Source organism: Nanorana parkeri, unplaced genomic scaffold (assembly GCF_000935625.1).
Source record: "Nanorana parkeri isolate BGI_ZX_2015 unplaced genomic scaffold, ASM93562v1 scaffold123, whole genome shotgun sequence".
Taxonomy (NCBI): Eukaryota; Metazoa; Chordata; class Amphibia; order Anura; family Dicroglossidae; genus Nanorana; species Nanorana parkeri.
The window spans coordinates 1610756-1624021 of NW_017306391.1; the positions used below are offsets into that span (position 1 = coordinate 1610756).

Here is a 13266-nt window from a genome sequence, read left to right on the forward strand (position 1 = left end):
CTAGCTGTTACAAGAAATTTGTTCTACTGCACTATAGTATTGCTTATTTGTGCACCTTATTTCCACAAACAACAGATAGTGAGTTGTCTCTTTCAAAATCACACTGCAAGAAAAAAAAAGAGAGCAACATTTTGTTGGCATTCTGGCAAAGATGAATCAGGATGTTCATAAAAACAATATAAGCTTCAGATAAGAATGGACAAATGTAAAGTATGCATTGAAAAGCTGGCTGGAAATGGAACGCTTCCACATCAAGCTTATCTGAAGATGATTCCAAAGAACAATGCAGGTATTGTCCGTCCTTCCAGCACAATGACTACCTTTCATGAGAGTAATCCAAATCTCTCTACCGGTTTCCAGCCTGCATGACATAGGTTATGTCTGTTTCACTCTTAATGAATGCTCCTGATTGCAGGTGGAATATTCCACAGAAGAAAAGCAAAAGAAATCAATGTGTACCATACAAATTTATTTGGTTACATGGTTACAAATGCATTACTTAGTCTACATGTTGTTATTTATATAAACATAGCTTTCTACATATGAGCAAAACAGTCTTTGAGTCTGTTCAGTCCTTGCTATGGTCTCTGTGACCCTGCCATCATCTCTGTTACAACTGTGTCTTGCAGCTCATATTATATGTCTTGTTAGGTTTCACCATGGGATAGTATCTCAGGTTTTCCACTTAGGGAACACATTTCTTCAAGGTTTAGATTCTGGAGGTTTTCAATTCCCTGTGTCTGATACAACATTAATTGGAGGGAAAGCTTCAGTCAAGAGGAGCAAAACATTCAGACAGGGGGGTTCGTAGATCTTGCATGGCATTAGATGCCTTTCCATGATGTGCTTGGTTACGAGAAAAAAGTGGTGAGAGTGGTCTGTTGTCGTACATAGGTCACAATCCCTTAGCAGCAAAGGTTTAGAAGAGAGACGCAGGCAATGCTGAGGAGGAGAGCAGAAGATGTATACAAAGAAGCTGCATGCGAATGTGGCGTTGTAGTGTTTGTAGAAGTCGTAGCTGGTGATACACCACTTGAATTTGTTGTGGATGATGAATTCTGAGTCACTGCTGTTCCATTTGTATCACTTGATTTGACAGTAGATTGACTGTGAACCTGAAATAAACAGATATAAGTTGCGTTAATAACAATCCACATGCACATAATGTTAGGCCCATGTTTTTGTTATTGCAATATACAAAAAACATAATTGCCTATTTATATCTTCTAGCATGTAAAAGAAAATATTGACCAAAATGTCTATTGAATAGTAAGTTCAAACAAATAGTTTATTCTATATTGTTTAAAATAAATCTAACTAGAATTTTGTTTAAATTGTTTAAATACTTTTTTTTTAAGTTTTGCATAAATTAGGGTGCGGTGAAAACCCCAGTCAGTTTTTTTTTCTTCGTTTGCTGTCTGTGTCACATTGGGGAGATTTACATTTACTTAGTTTACTTCCTGTCTTGAGATACAACAGGACAGTTATAACTTGGACTGTTCCCAGTGAAGGATCTCCCCTCTTTTCTTGTTGCAGTGACAACTCAAAATTGTGAATTTTCCCTTTAGTTTATTTCTGGTTACATTGGTCATTGTGGCAAATAAAGAGGATAAAATTCCCCAGATTCTACACAACTCTAACCCCTCCTTAAAAAACATTGGTTTTAGATATACTTTCATAAAAAAAATATTTTTAACTCAGGTAACACAACTCATTATCAACACACAGCAAGAGGCACAGTTACAGATATTACAGTTGGATGTCAAATAAAGAATAATCCACAAAGTGCACCCACTTTCCCTTTTCTGGAACATTAACCACAGGTTTACACATCACACAAGAGTTATGGGTCTATTTATAAACATTTTGCAGAGACATTCAACCTAGGAATCTCTGTAAACAGTTCATTTTGTGCGAATGGAGGCAAAAATTAATGTTTTCAGTAAAAGATGTTTTAAGGCTGAATGTAATATTTGAACGATACTGAAGTATGGCCACTAGATGGAGCTTGGGAGCATATGACATAAATACTTATCTATCCATCTAGTGGCCAAAATGCAGTATTTTCCAATATTACATTCAACCTGAAAAGAGAATTTACAAAAAACTTTCATTTTTGCCACCACTCGGACATAACAAAGGACATCACGGAGATCCACATAGTGAATGATTCTGCAAATTTTATATAAATAGCCCTCCAAAGTATTCCAGGAAGATGTATAAAGAGGTCACGCCACATAATGTGGGGGAGGCATTAAACATATCTGTATGTTGAGCAGTTACGGATTTAGCTGTGTAACTGAGTTTTTTGTAGAAATGCAATTGCAGTTATGTAATGTGCTGGGAAGTTTTAAAGAATCTAGTACAATTTTAACTGCAGTGAATTAATGGCACTGAATTTCACATCATATAGAAAGTCTTACAAAACTTAAATGATTGAGATAAGGAAAGAGCTTGCAACTAGGGATGTCCCGATACCGATGCTAGCATCGGAATCGGGCCCGATACAGGGCATTTTGACAAGTACTTGTACTTGTCAAAATGCCCCGAAGCCTAGCGCCGAAGCTTGCGCTATGTTTTTTCTTTTCTTCTTACTTACCTCTCCGAGCGTCGCGTCACTGCTGCTCCGGCGGGCGGCGCTCCGAGCGGGGTCATCTGGCAGTCTCCGGGTCCTAATTTAGGTGGCCGGAAACCTTTGACATATGGAGGATAGTATAATTCATAACTTCAATGTATTCACCACAAAGTTTGGCCTATGACATTCTCTTTATTAGTGATAATGTGTCCAGCAGCACAGGGGCGTCCCACGGCCGGGTGTCACCCGAATCATGCACAACCATCTAATTGACGCCTGTCGGCGGCCATCTTGTTCATACACACCGGCAGAGAGAGGAGGGGACATTCACCCGGCGGAATGAGGAATGCCGCCGTGTCCCCTCCTCTCTCCTGACACTGTCGGGCTCTCGGCCCATGACCAAGTGCCCGACTTTTTAGAGGGGGTGACACCAAAATGACCGCACCCCCCTTGTGACGCCACTGCAGCAGCAAGAAAGTGGCCTAGAGGGTGTTTAGCAGAAACCTCGCCTTGCCAATGCCAAGTACTAAAGTATATGGGATCATGCTATTTACTCTTTAGACCACATTGCTCACAGTAACCTATACAAAAAGGTAAGTGTACTAAGCTGTTTGGTACAACTAATCATGAACAGATTGTACATGACTGAACATTTCATTATGAAATGGGAGCCTAAAGAAACTGGAGCCCAGAATTCTATCAGGCTCGGTGTACTTCTTATAAATTATTTCAAAGCAGGCAAAGTACATGTCATCACAATCCTGTTAAATACGAGCCATTTAAAACAGCAAGTTGTAAATGCATATATGTAACACAGTGTTCCTGTTCCATTTTCTTCTTTATAAATATAAAGGGACTCAATCAGTAATTTTCCTATGGTATCTCTTTACCTCCAGCCTGCTCATTAGACAGTGAATCAGCATCATTATGCAGGGGGTTGAAACTGGAAGTCATGCTATAAAAATAAAATTGCTCTTAACATAAATATATGATCTAATTATTATGTCTTCCAGCAATGCATAGATAGCCCAGGAAGTCATATAGAAACATCTACATTGAAGGTGTTTCTGTCTACACTGCTAAGATGCTCACATACACAGTAGCCTTGGAAAGTCTCAAATTATCAATATAATCTAAGTTACAGAATGCCAAGGTCAAGCTCTATTTTGTAGTTTGTTACACAGCTTTGATAAAGGATAAATGAGAGCATTTATCAGGCACTGACTGAGATACTATTAGCTACAAAGTCACAAAAAAGTAGAGGCAAAAATATCACTATGCAACGGTATATTTGGGGGGCTGTTTTTAGTAACAGGAATTTATAGCCAAATACCTAATTTTTGAATTTGACAAACAAGGCTTTCTGAAAGCAACTATTGCATAAATATCACTTTAATTATAGATGCTTACTGTACTGTGGACACAGCATTGTTTGGGTGCTATTCTAAGACAGTCATAAAATCGTGATGCTTTTAAACCTTTGGGCATTCACTGGCCTAATATGTTAAAGATGGCATTTAATTATCAGGCATTTTGCCTTTAAAAAATATTTATTTGTACACATTTGAGAAAAAAATATTATCATAAATCATTTCTTGGCACTCCAGTGTAGTATATGGTTTTAAACTGCTGCCAAATCCTTTTTATATTTTGGATAGTGTGATCAAGTTAAAACTTCTGTCAGTCTTTGACTGCTCTTTTGGGTCCCCGCCGGGGCAATTTTACTCACTTCCTATTCCAATGTGTCATAAGGATAGGTATAGGAAATGATGGGAATCTCTTTAATGAGATTGGAGATAGCATCAAACACATTTTATTAGAAGCGAGTACAGTTAGAATTCCTGTTGAGATTTTTGCTGTCTGGGTCTGCCTATCCTGGTGACACCCATTCCTTTCTTTCACATCCTGGTATCACAGGTGACAGGAAAAGAAGAAAAATCTCCCCAGAGGGGTCACAGAATTATATGCCTGGCATTAATTATGTTGCTTCCCCATACTTTCCCAAATTGAAAAAAAAGTTTTACTAGAGTTTAAAAATAATCAATTTACATATATAAAAAATAATTAAAAATAAAATTTCAACGTTAAATATGTAGAGCCAAAAACCACTAATGTACAACTTGCATAATATTTGAAAACCACCACTTTTATACTTCTCTACAGTTGTTGTTTTAGGTATGTTGCCGTTTATGGCATACACGATTTGGGTGAATATCTTTTTTAATACAAAAGCATGCATCAAAAGTCTTTATTTTACATTTTAGAGACCCAAAGAAAAAAAAACATAGATTAAGTTAGTGATGTAGGTGACTTACACTGCAGGTTGGATTTCAGAACCAGCAGTGGAATACCTACCAATGGGTGCAGCCACACCTATGTCAGTTAGTTTGGATACAGCCTGTGCTGGCTACCCTACTGTACTGAGGTTGTAAATCTGGAGGTCTATTAATCAACATTTTCACCCCATTTATATCCAAGATTCATGCATCTTCACATGAGATTCAATTGCAAATGTGTGAAACCTGGGTGAAAGTTGCATACATCTTAAATAAAAACCATGATTAATAGAGTTTCTGGTGTCCACATGTTAGTTGTGTACTTGTGGAGGCTTCTTAATGCCCACATGTGAGCAAGCCGTAAAGGTAAAGTAAAGAGGAGAAGAAGTAGAGGAACATGACGTTTGCAAGCTGACTGTCCACCTTGTCAAACAATGCTTCACCTGAGGTGATATCCTTACCCCTCAACTAACTGCAGAATAGTAATGTTCAGACATTCAACCTATGTTCACAATGGGACCCAAACTGTAATTTCTTCAATAATGCTATTACTGGGAGACTCCAAACAATACTCCTGAGTCCCCTTGTGGGGTCCTGATCTACAAATTGTCCCACTGGGGTTTAGGTCTTTCATGTCTTAAGATGACAATCAAGCCTCTACTAGTCTGAACAAATTGTAATTAGATGAAAAAAATATGTTTTTACTACTGTTCATATTACATATTACCTTTGAAACATTCAAAGGTGTGTTACTTGTGCTTCAGGCTCGGCATTCTATTGATGGATCTCTTTATATCTGGAGGCTTCTAAACCAGGCATCAAACTGCAAACATATTTTCCTCACATAATATACATACAATATTGTATACATATACACTTTAAATTCAAATAATTATGCTTAAAACTGTTTAGTTGCTGTAATCAGTTTGTATAAAGAATGCACTCGTAACGTATAATGACAAATCATATGATGGATAAGCGGACATTTGGAAAGACACACCCAACGTGCCTACTTAGATCCATTTAACTTTTTGTATAGACTAAATGAAATCTATATTACAATAACTCATTCTTTTTTTTTACCATTTGCTTTAAAGAAATACTCTTGAATTAAGTTGTACTATGCATAATGGTGTTTGAAAAATTAAAATATGCTTAAAATGTTGCAGTTTTTCCAAACACTGTAAGAAACAATAGCACAGTTAACTACAGCTTGGAGTCTGTGCCTGACAGTATGACAATGACAGTAAATATCATGAAAAAATTATTTAAAATAGAAAAAAAAAATCACCTAGAGTATGCCATATCATTGGCAAGGAGAATAAATGTTGGTGAAATAATGCTCCCATGTCTAGTATTTTTATTAAATTGTGTTTGCTATATGATAATATACCTTTACTGTCAAGTATGGAAGCATCAGTCCTATATGTATTATATACAACTCTTTGTGACATAGTTTGTAGACAAAAGTCTAACAATGCAGTTGTACAAGTGCAATAAACAAAAGTAATTTTATACAAGTCCTATTGCGTCACTCATATCAATTCATATTTTATAATATATGTGAAGGCTCACCTGACTGGGTATGATAAAAGCCAGTATGACCATTCCTAGGCACAAGGTAATCATTTGACTCATCTTGATCAGAGCTGTTGCTGTGTCCCCCTGATTATACTAGAACAGATACTAGCCTATGGCTCTTCTTGTTACACACCACAAAAGCTGTGTCTAGTTGAGAAGGATAACTGATTCGGGTTGGGTTTTTATGTGCTATGTAGGAGACCTTCACACCACTGATAAGCATATTCCCTCCCTCAACCATCCCATGCATGGTACTCCCCCTCCCTCTAGCTACTGCTTGCTTCATTTACATCCAGTCACTTTTATGTTTACCTATTTCTTTTGTGCCCTTTTTATTTATTTTGTCCTTGTTTACACAGGGTTTTTTTTTAACCTTTGTTGAATGTATTATATGGCCAAAAAAATAGATAGATAGCTAGATAGATAGATAGATAGATAATAGATTGACAGATTGGCAGCACCTCGAAAGCCACCTGTCAATCACTTACCTTGGAGGAAAAACAAAGGTGTGTCTTTTGTGTGTTGTCCTCTCTAGCTTGCCTGTACATGTCGTCCCAGGCAGCGTTCTCATGTCAGCCTCTAGTCTTTTCTTCTGTGCTCATGGAAGTGTGGCTCTATTGGACACCGCAAGGCAAAAGGTACCACCTTATAACTGGAAAGCAGCACTAACAAACGGCACTGGCCGAAACAGGGGAAAAGCTTTAAAATATGAAAAAGGGGCAGACAATTAGTTTACTTTAGCTGCTGAAATTGCTAAAAGTTAGGATTCAATATCACTTTAAGTGAACCTGTTGCTTTGCCCATAATGTAAAACGCACAGGTTCACTTTAATGTATTTACTCAACTCTGCAGTAATCATTAATAACATGAACAGGATTAAGATACTCATCAGCAAATAGCACTGTATTATCAAAATCCTAAATCTACACAACATATTTTAAAAGCTGGTAGAGGAAAAGTCAGCATTACTATTTATCATCAGCTTTGTGGTTTCTGTGCATTCCCTATTGAGCAGTGCTTATGAGTCAGTGTGCTTTACTGGTGGTAAATTGTGAATCATTCAAACAGATGCGCAACATGATGGAGCAGGACTCACTAGCTGAGCTAAGTGATTCTGATTAGCAAGCTCTCAGTATTGTGATAATATGTGCTATTATTCCAATGGAACTCCAAGCAAAACATTTAATTTAAAGCTGATGTGTATGAAATGGTTAACTTTCATGAGGTGTATGCAACCTCCGGGGTCACTGCCTTTTCTTTATTTACAGTTCCATCTATGCTGAATAGTAAAGCTCTTGCTAAATAGCTGGCATTGCAACTATGAGAGCTACGGCTCTCATACACCAAAGTCGTAGTGTCTTTTATACGCCCCTCTCCCTTTGTCCATTCACAGAATGCCTTCAGTTCTGTGAATCATTTACAAAGAACGAGGTGTTCTGAGAATGGACAATGGGAGAGGAGAGGCAGATAAATGCCCAACGGCTTCTCTGTATGAGAGCCAAAATGGGCTGGAAGTATAGTGAGGGCTATAATAACAAGCATCAGTAGAACTGGAAATAATAAAGGCAACAGCAGCAATCCCAGTGGTGGCATTAATTGCATGAAAGTTAACTATTTGTTACACAGCGCAGTTTTATAAAATATGTTTGCCTGGAGTTCTACTGTAAATTGTTAAGTATGTTGATTTCCCAAACATTTTATTTTGCAGTGATATGCTTTAAATTACCGTATTTTTCGCTCCATAACACGCACTTTTTTCCCCCCAAAAGCAGGGGGAAAATGTGCCTGCGTCTTATGGAGCGAATCGCGACGCCCGAGACATGCAGTTTCGGGCGCCGGGCGAGTAGTAGGAGCCACTGCTCGTTTAATACGAGTGATCTAATGAGATCACTCGTATTAAAACCGAGCAGCGGCGACGATGGAGATCACCATAGAGCAGACGAAGAACGGACTTTCTTCGTCTGCTCTGTGTGATCACTGAGACCGTGGCGCTGTAATCACAGCGCCACCTGTCTCAGCGGTCACTAACTGCAGCTTCTGTCACAGCTTCTGTCATAGAAGCTGTGACAGAAGCTACGGTCTGTCGAGTGCTCCATAAGGTGCGCCGGATCTCCCTGCGTCCTATGGTCTGGTGCGTCTTATGGACCGTAAAATACGGTAGTTAATTATTGGTGAACTGCTAATGGACAAGGGGCCGACAATTTATTTGTGGCCACTAACATGGGCTTGCGGCGGTCCCCCTCACCCTCTTTCATTTTAATCTATTTCTCTTTCTCCTCAGGGCAGTTTTAATTACATTGCCCCCTTTAAAAGCATTGTCCCTTTAAGAATCCCCTTACCTGTTTGGGCGGGAAAATTGTCCAGCTTCTGGAAGCTTCTCGGGGCTCACCTTTCCCTATAAAAGGTCAGCACCTGAGGAGCAGAGGTCACTCGGCTGGACTCACAGCGCAGCGTGCTCCCCCCCCCTTTTTTCATTAAAAAAAAACATATGTCGCAAGCTTTTTATGTGGTTTGTCACCCTCAACGTGAGGGAGGACTTAATTTATGTACAGTCCTTCATGATGGTATTGCTTGAGTCGTAGTGGCTAGGCAATTATTTGTTGATTAATAGTTTGAGATTGATGGTTTGATATTTTAAGTAAAGTTGATTTATTTTAAACCAATAAAAAGTGCCGCGGCCAATTTCAATCCAGATGTTGTCTCTTGTGTATTTATTAATTTATGTATTTATTAAATTGTGTATTTATTAATGTATGTTAATTTATTGTATTTTGTACCGCCTGCAATCCCATGCAATTCAGCGAAGTTGCAAATTCAGGAAAGTTGGAATTGCAGCTGTGCTCAAATATAAAAAAAATAATCTATTGGAAAAATTATGAATAATGAATTTATAAAAAAGGAAAATTGGGAAAAATATAAATAAAGAATTTACAAAAAAAAGGAAAAATTGAAAAATTATAAATAAATTTACAAAAAGGGAGAATTGGAAAAGAAAGAATTTACAAACAAAAACTCATCTGACTTCATGTTAATCTGACTTTTATACCACTTTCCTAGAGTCCCTTGCAGCCAGACGAAGCAGAACGTTTAGGGACTGCATCAATGGCATATTGATGGCATCTACTTAATATATAAGTTTGAGACATCCTTCAAACTTAATTGATAGATGCATTTCACGTACAGTTGACCTCCTTCTGACCCATATTTGGCCTGCTTATAGCGGGATTTGTATGGGAATCAGGGCCGGATTTACTTTCTCTGCTGCCCCAAGGCCAGGTTCCTCAATGCGCCCCCTACACGCTAACTCCCTCCCCCCCATTAAGAATGGCAGACCTGCAGGCTGCATACAATGTTGCCGAGATCACTTATACAAAACAAGAGGTGGCTTCCCTGCTTTACATTTAGCTCCGCTTGCCCAAAGCATGGCTAAATGTAGAAAACAACTACCCGCCCAGGAATCGGGAGATAGGAATTCCACACCCCTGCTGGCCCTCAACTCCCTGCTGCCCCAAGGCCGGGCCTTGGTTGGCCTTGTGGGAAATCTGGCCCTGATGGGAATGCAAAACCCGCCTGCAGTGAGCAAAAGTCCATTGAAACAGGGCCCTACTGTGCCTCTAGGTGGGACCTTAGCCTCATGCCAGGTATTATTTTCAGTACTGCTTTCTATGTGTAAAGCTGTTTTCAATGATGCCTTGGAAGTTGAGCAGAGGAGTGAATAATTTATTTCCCATTGACTGGAGTCTTGTATGCTTAGAGTGCATAGAGTTTGATTCAGTCAGTATTGGGAATCCCCAAGCTCACGATCAAGCTTCCAGAGAACATCAGATTACCTGCTAAAAGAGGATTTTATATTGCAGGATCATCTGAAGTATTTACACCGGGCTGAAAAACAAAAGCCCTGGGCTGGTATTTGTAGATCCATAGCATGAATTTTCAAAGGTTCAAGTTGACATATGTTTGCCCAGTCAAGATTTCAATCCAGTCACCTGGTATGTTTTCAACAAGATAGCATACAAGTGATATTACTGATGATAGTTTTTTTTCTATATTTTAGAACAGGTGCATTGGTAGTACCAGTGCACTGCTTGACATGTCGTTCTTAGAAACCTCAGAATTATGCTGCCATCTATTGGAAATTTTCAGTATTGAAACTGCTCAAGGTCATTTCCAGTTATTGACCATCCTAATACTTACCACGAGTATAATGTATCATCTCAAGTTAGTGATGTAACAATATGTAACAATATCACTTGATTAGTTATATAGTAAAGTTTTGGGTATTATTAAAACTTCAAATTTTTATAGTGCAATGTTAATATCAAGTTATTTTCTGAGTGAAATAGTACAATTTAGGTTAGTTTAGCTTTTCCCCTGGCACAGCCAGCTAGAATGATGCAGATCCAGATCTCAAGTTCAGTTACTCAAGACAACAGAACCCTGCACTCGCTAAAGCAGCCTTTCTTAACCTTTTTAACATGGAGGAATCCTTGAAATAACTTGCGGGTCTCAGGAAACCCTAAGGCCCCGTTCACCCTGAGCGATTTATCGCGCGGTAATTCCCGCGATATCGCGGCTATTTACCGCGCGATATCGCTCTCCAATGCATCTCAATGGGGCTCTGTCTCTAGCTGTCGCGTGTCGTGCGTCGCTACAGCAGGACCCTTTTCGGAGCGCATTTTGCCGCGATTCTAGCTTGCTCAATGCAAGCATTTGCACGATATCGCGCGACAAACGCGCGATATCGCGCAAAATGCAAATCGTGCAACAAACGCGCGATTTGCGAATTGCTCAATGTGAATGGGGCCTTAATGTAATTACTTTTTCTATAGCTCAGTGTACACTGACATGAACAGTACGTTCAGATAACAGAATAAATAAAAGAATGAGGAGTGTTGCATACTTAAAGAATTTAAAACCCAGGGCTGCTCTACAGTATACTGTATATCAATATTGTTTTCAGAAATAATAAATGAAACAAATAATATTAATGGCAAGAAATGCAGACAGTGAGAATTTTACTGTTCCCTCACATTGGTGGTCTGTGGAGAAGTGCCTCCTTATGTAGGTGGTCAGTAGAGAAGGGACCCAATATGCAGCACTATGCAAACCATGCCCACTTTTCACCATGTTCTTTTGCTTGAGGAAGGGGCTCAAATTCTGATCTTGCAACCGGGCACACCACCTTTAGAAGTCTCCCCTGGAATTCTAGTGAAATGGATTTTCATGACAGTGTCAGAGATTAGATGAGTATTGCAATGAGAGCTGCGTTTTTATTTAAAATCCCCGCTCAAAGATTTTTCTTTTTTTTTAACTGCATGAAGCTGGGCTTCATTTTTTATTTAAAGGAAAGAGATGTAAGGTTTGGTACTTTTTTTTTTTTAACCAGAAAATAATGTTTCCTCACCTTCACAGTGCCATACTAACCAAGGGAAATGTATGTTATCAATGGCCTTATAAATGTGCTGTGTTTACTAAAGTACAACTAAAAAATGGGCAGTAAATGGCAAAAAGGGGGAAACTTGACACATTTTCTTGGTGAGCAAAACCATTAAAGATGAAAAAATATCAGTAAAAGGACAAGATGCTGAATCCTAATCCTATCAGATCTTGAAAAAAAACCAGGCCCTACCCACCCTTCATAATACGCCTGTGATGGAGCGCAGTATTGCTGTGTGCCGCTTAGCGAGCTCATAGACCTCGCTGAGTGGGATCGCAGTACCACTATGTACAGCTAAATGTAGCTCTTAATCCTCTACGAGTGGGATAGCAGAACCTCTATCTGAGTAGGATCGCAGTACCACTATGCACAGCTAGATGTTACTCATAAGCCTCGCTTAGGCCAACATCACACCTGGGCGATCCGTGACCGCGTGGCAATCGTGCATTAAATCGAGTGGCCACGGAGTCGCACACCACCGCTGATCGCTCTGGCGGTGCCATTATTTTTTAATGGCACCCCAGTCGCGCCAGGAATATTCTGCGGCTTCCCACAGCGATTCCGCCCTTGCGATCGCACACAATCGCGGTTGAAATAACTGCACGGTGTGTGTCGCAAAAAGGCACATGTACCTTTTACCAGCGATTGACGCATGGATGTAACCCCAATGAAATCAATGGGCCTCGCAGCAACTGCTGTGTGCAAGTGCACATGATCGCGCTGTGCTGGTCTCCTAAGTCTGCACCAGCCCTTAGGGCTAGACTAGTTCACACCAGTCACAGTGCGTATCGGCCCGATTCTGCCCAGAATGCACTGGATCGCATTGCGACCGGCCCACTTTGTTATGCGGCGCGGCAGTGCATTGAAGCGATTGGCCGCACGGGAACATGTGGCACATCAATGCCTGATTTCCGGTCCGGTCAGAAGAAATAGTGCTTGCAGCAGTGGCAGAGCTAAGGAACAAAGGGCCCTGGTGCAAGATTTTTTTTTGGGCCCCCCCCCCCAAAAAAAACCACAAACACAGCGCTCTCCTCCCGCAGCGCTTGGCCGGCTGTCACTTTCTCTCCTCCCCGCTGGGACACAGAGCAGCGCCCAGCGGGGAGGAAAGAAAGCACGGATGCGCTGCTGTATCAGCAGAAAAATTGCACTTTTGGCATTTAGCCAAAAGTGCCATTTCCGGCTGATATCTTTTGGTGGCCGATATATCGGTGCAACCCTAATATTTACAGCAATGCAGAATGGCACAGGCTATAGAGGACTACACATCCCAGCAATACTTTATATAACAATAGCATTTCTGTATAAAGTACTGCTGAGATTTGTAGTCCTCTATAGAGGGGGCCATTCTGCAACAGTACTTTATACAACATTAGGCTACAAATAATTATTATTTAAAT

At 39.9% G+C, this 13266-nt stretch overlaps 1 long non-coding RNA gene across 1 annotated transcript; it reads right to left on the bottom strand.

Annotated features, from left to right (window-relative positions):
- Window positions 1-448: 448 nt before the first annotated feature.
- LOC108784653 lies at window positions 449-6596 on the bottom strand. Its single transcript, XR_001941081.1, has 2 exons — window positions 6427-6596; window positions 449-1115 (listed from the first exon to the last, which is right to left on the bottom strand). It is a non-coding gene; the product is annotated as an uncharacterized LOC108784653 (long non-coding RNA).
- Window positions 6597-13266: the final 6670 nt, after the last annotated feature.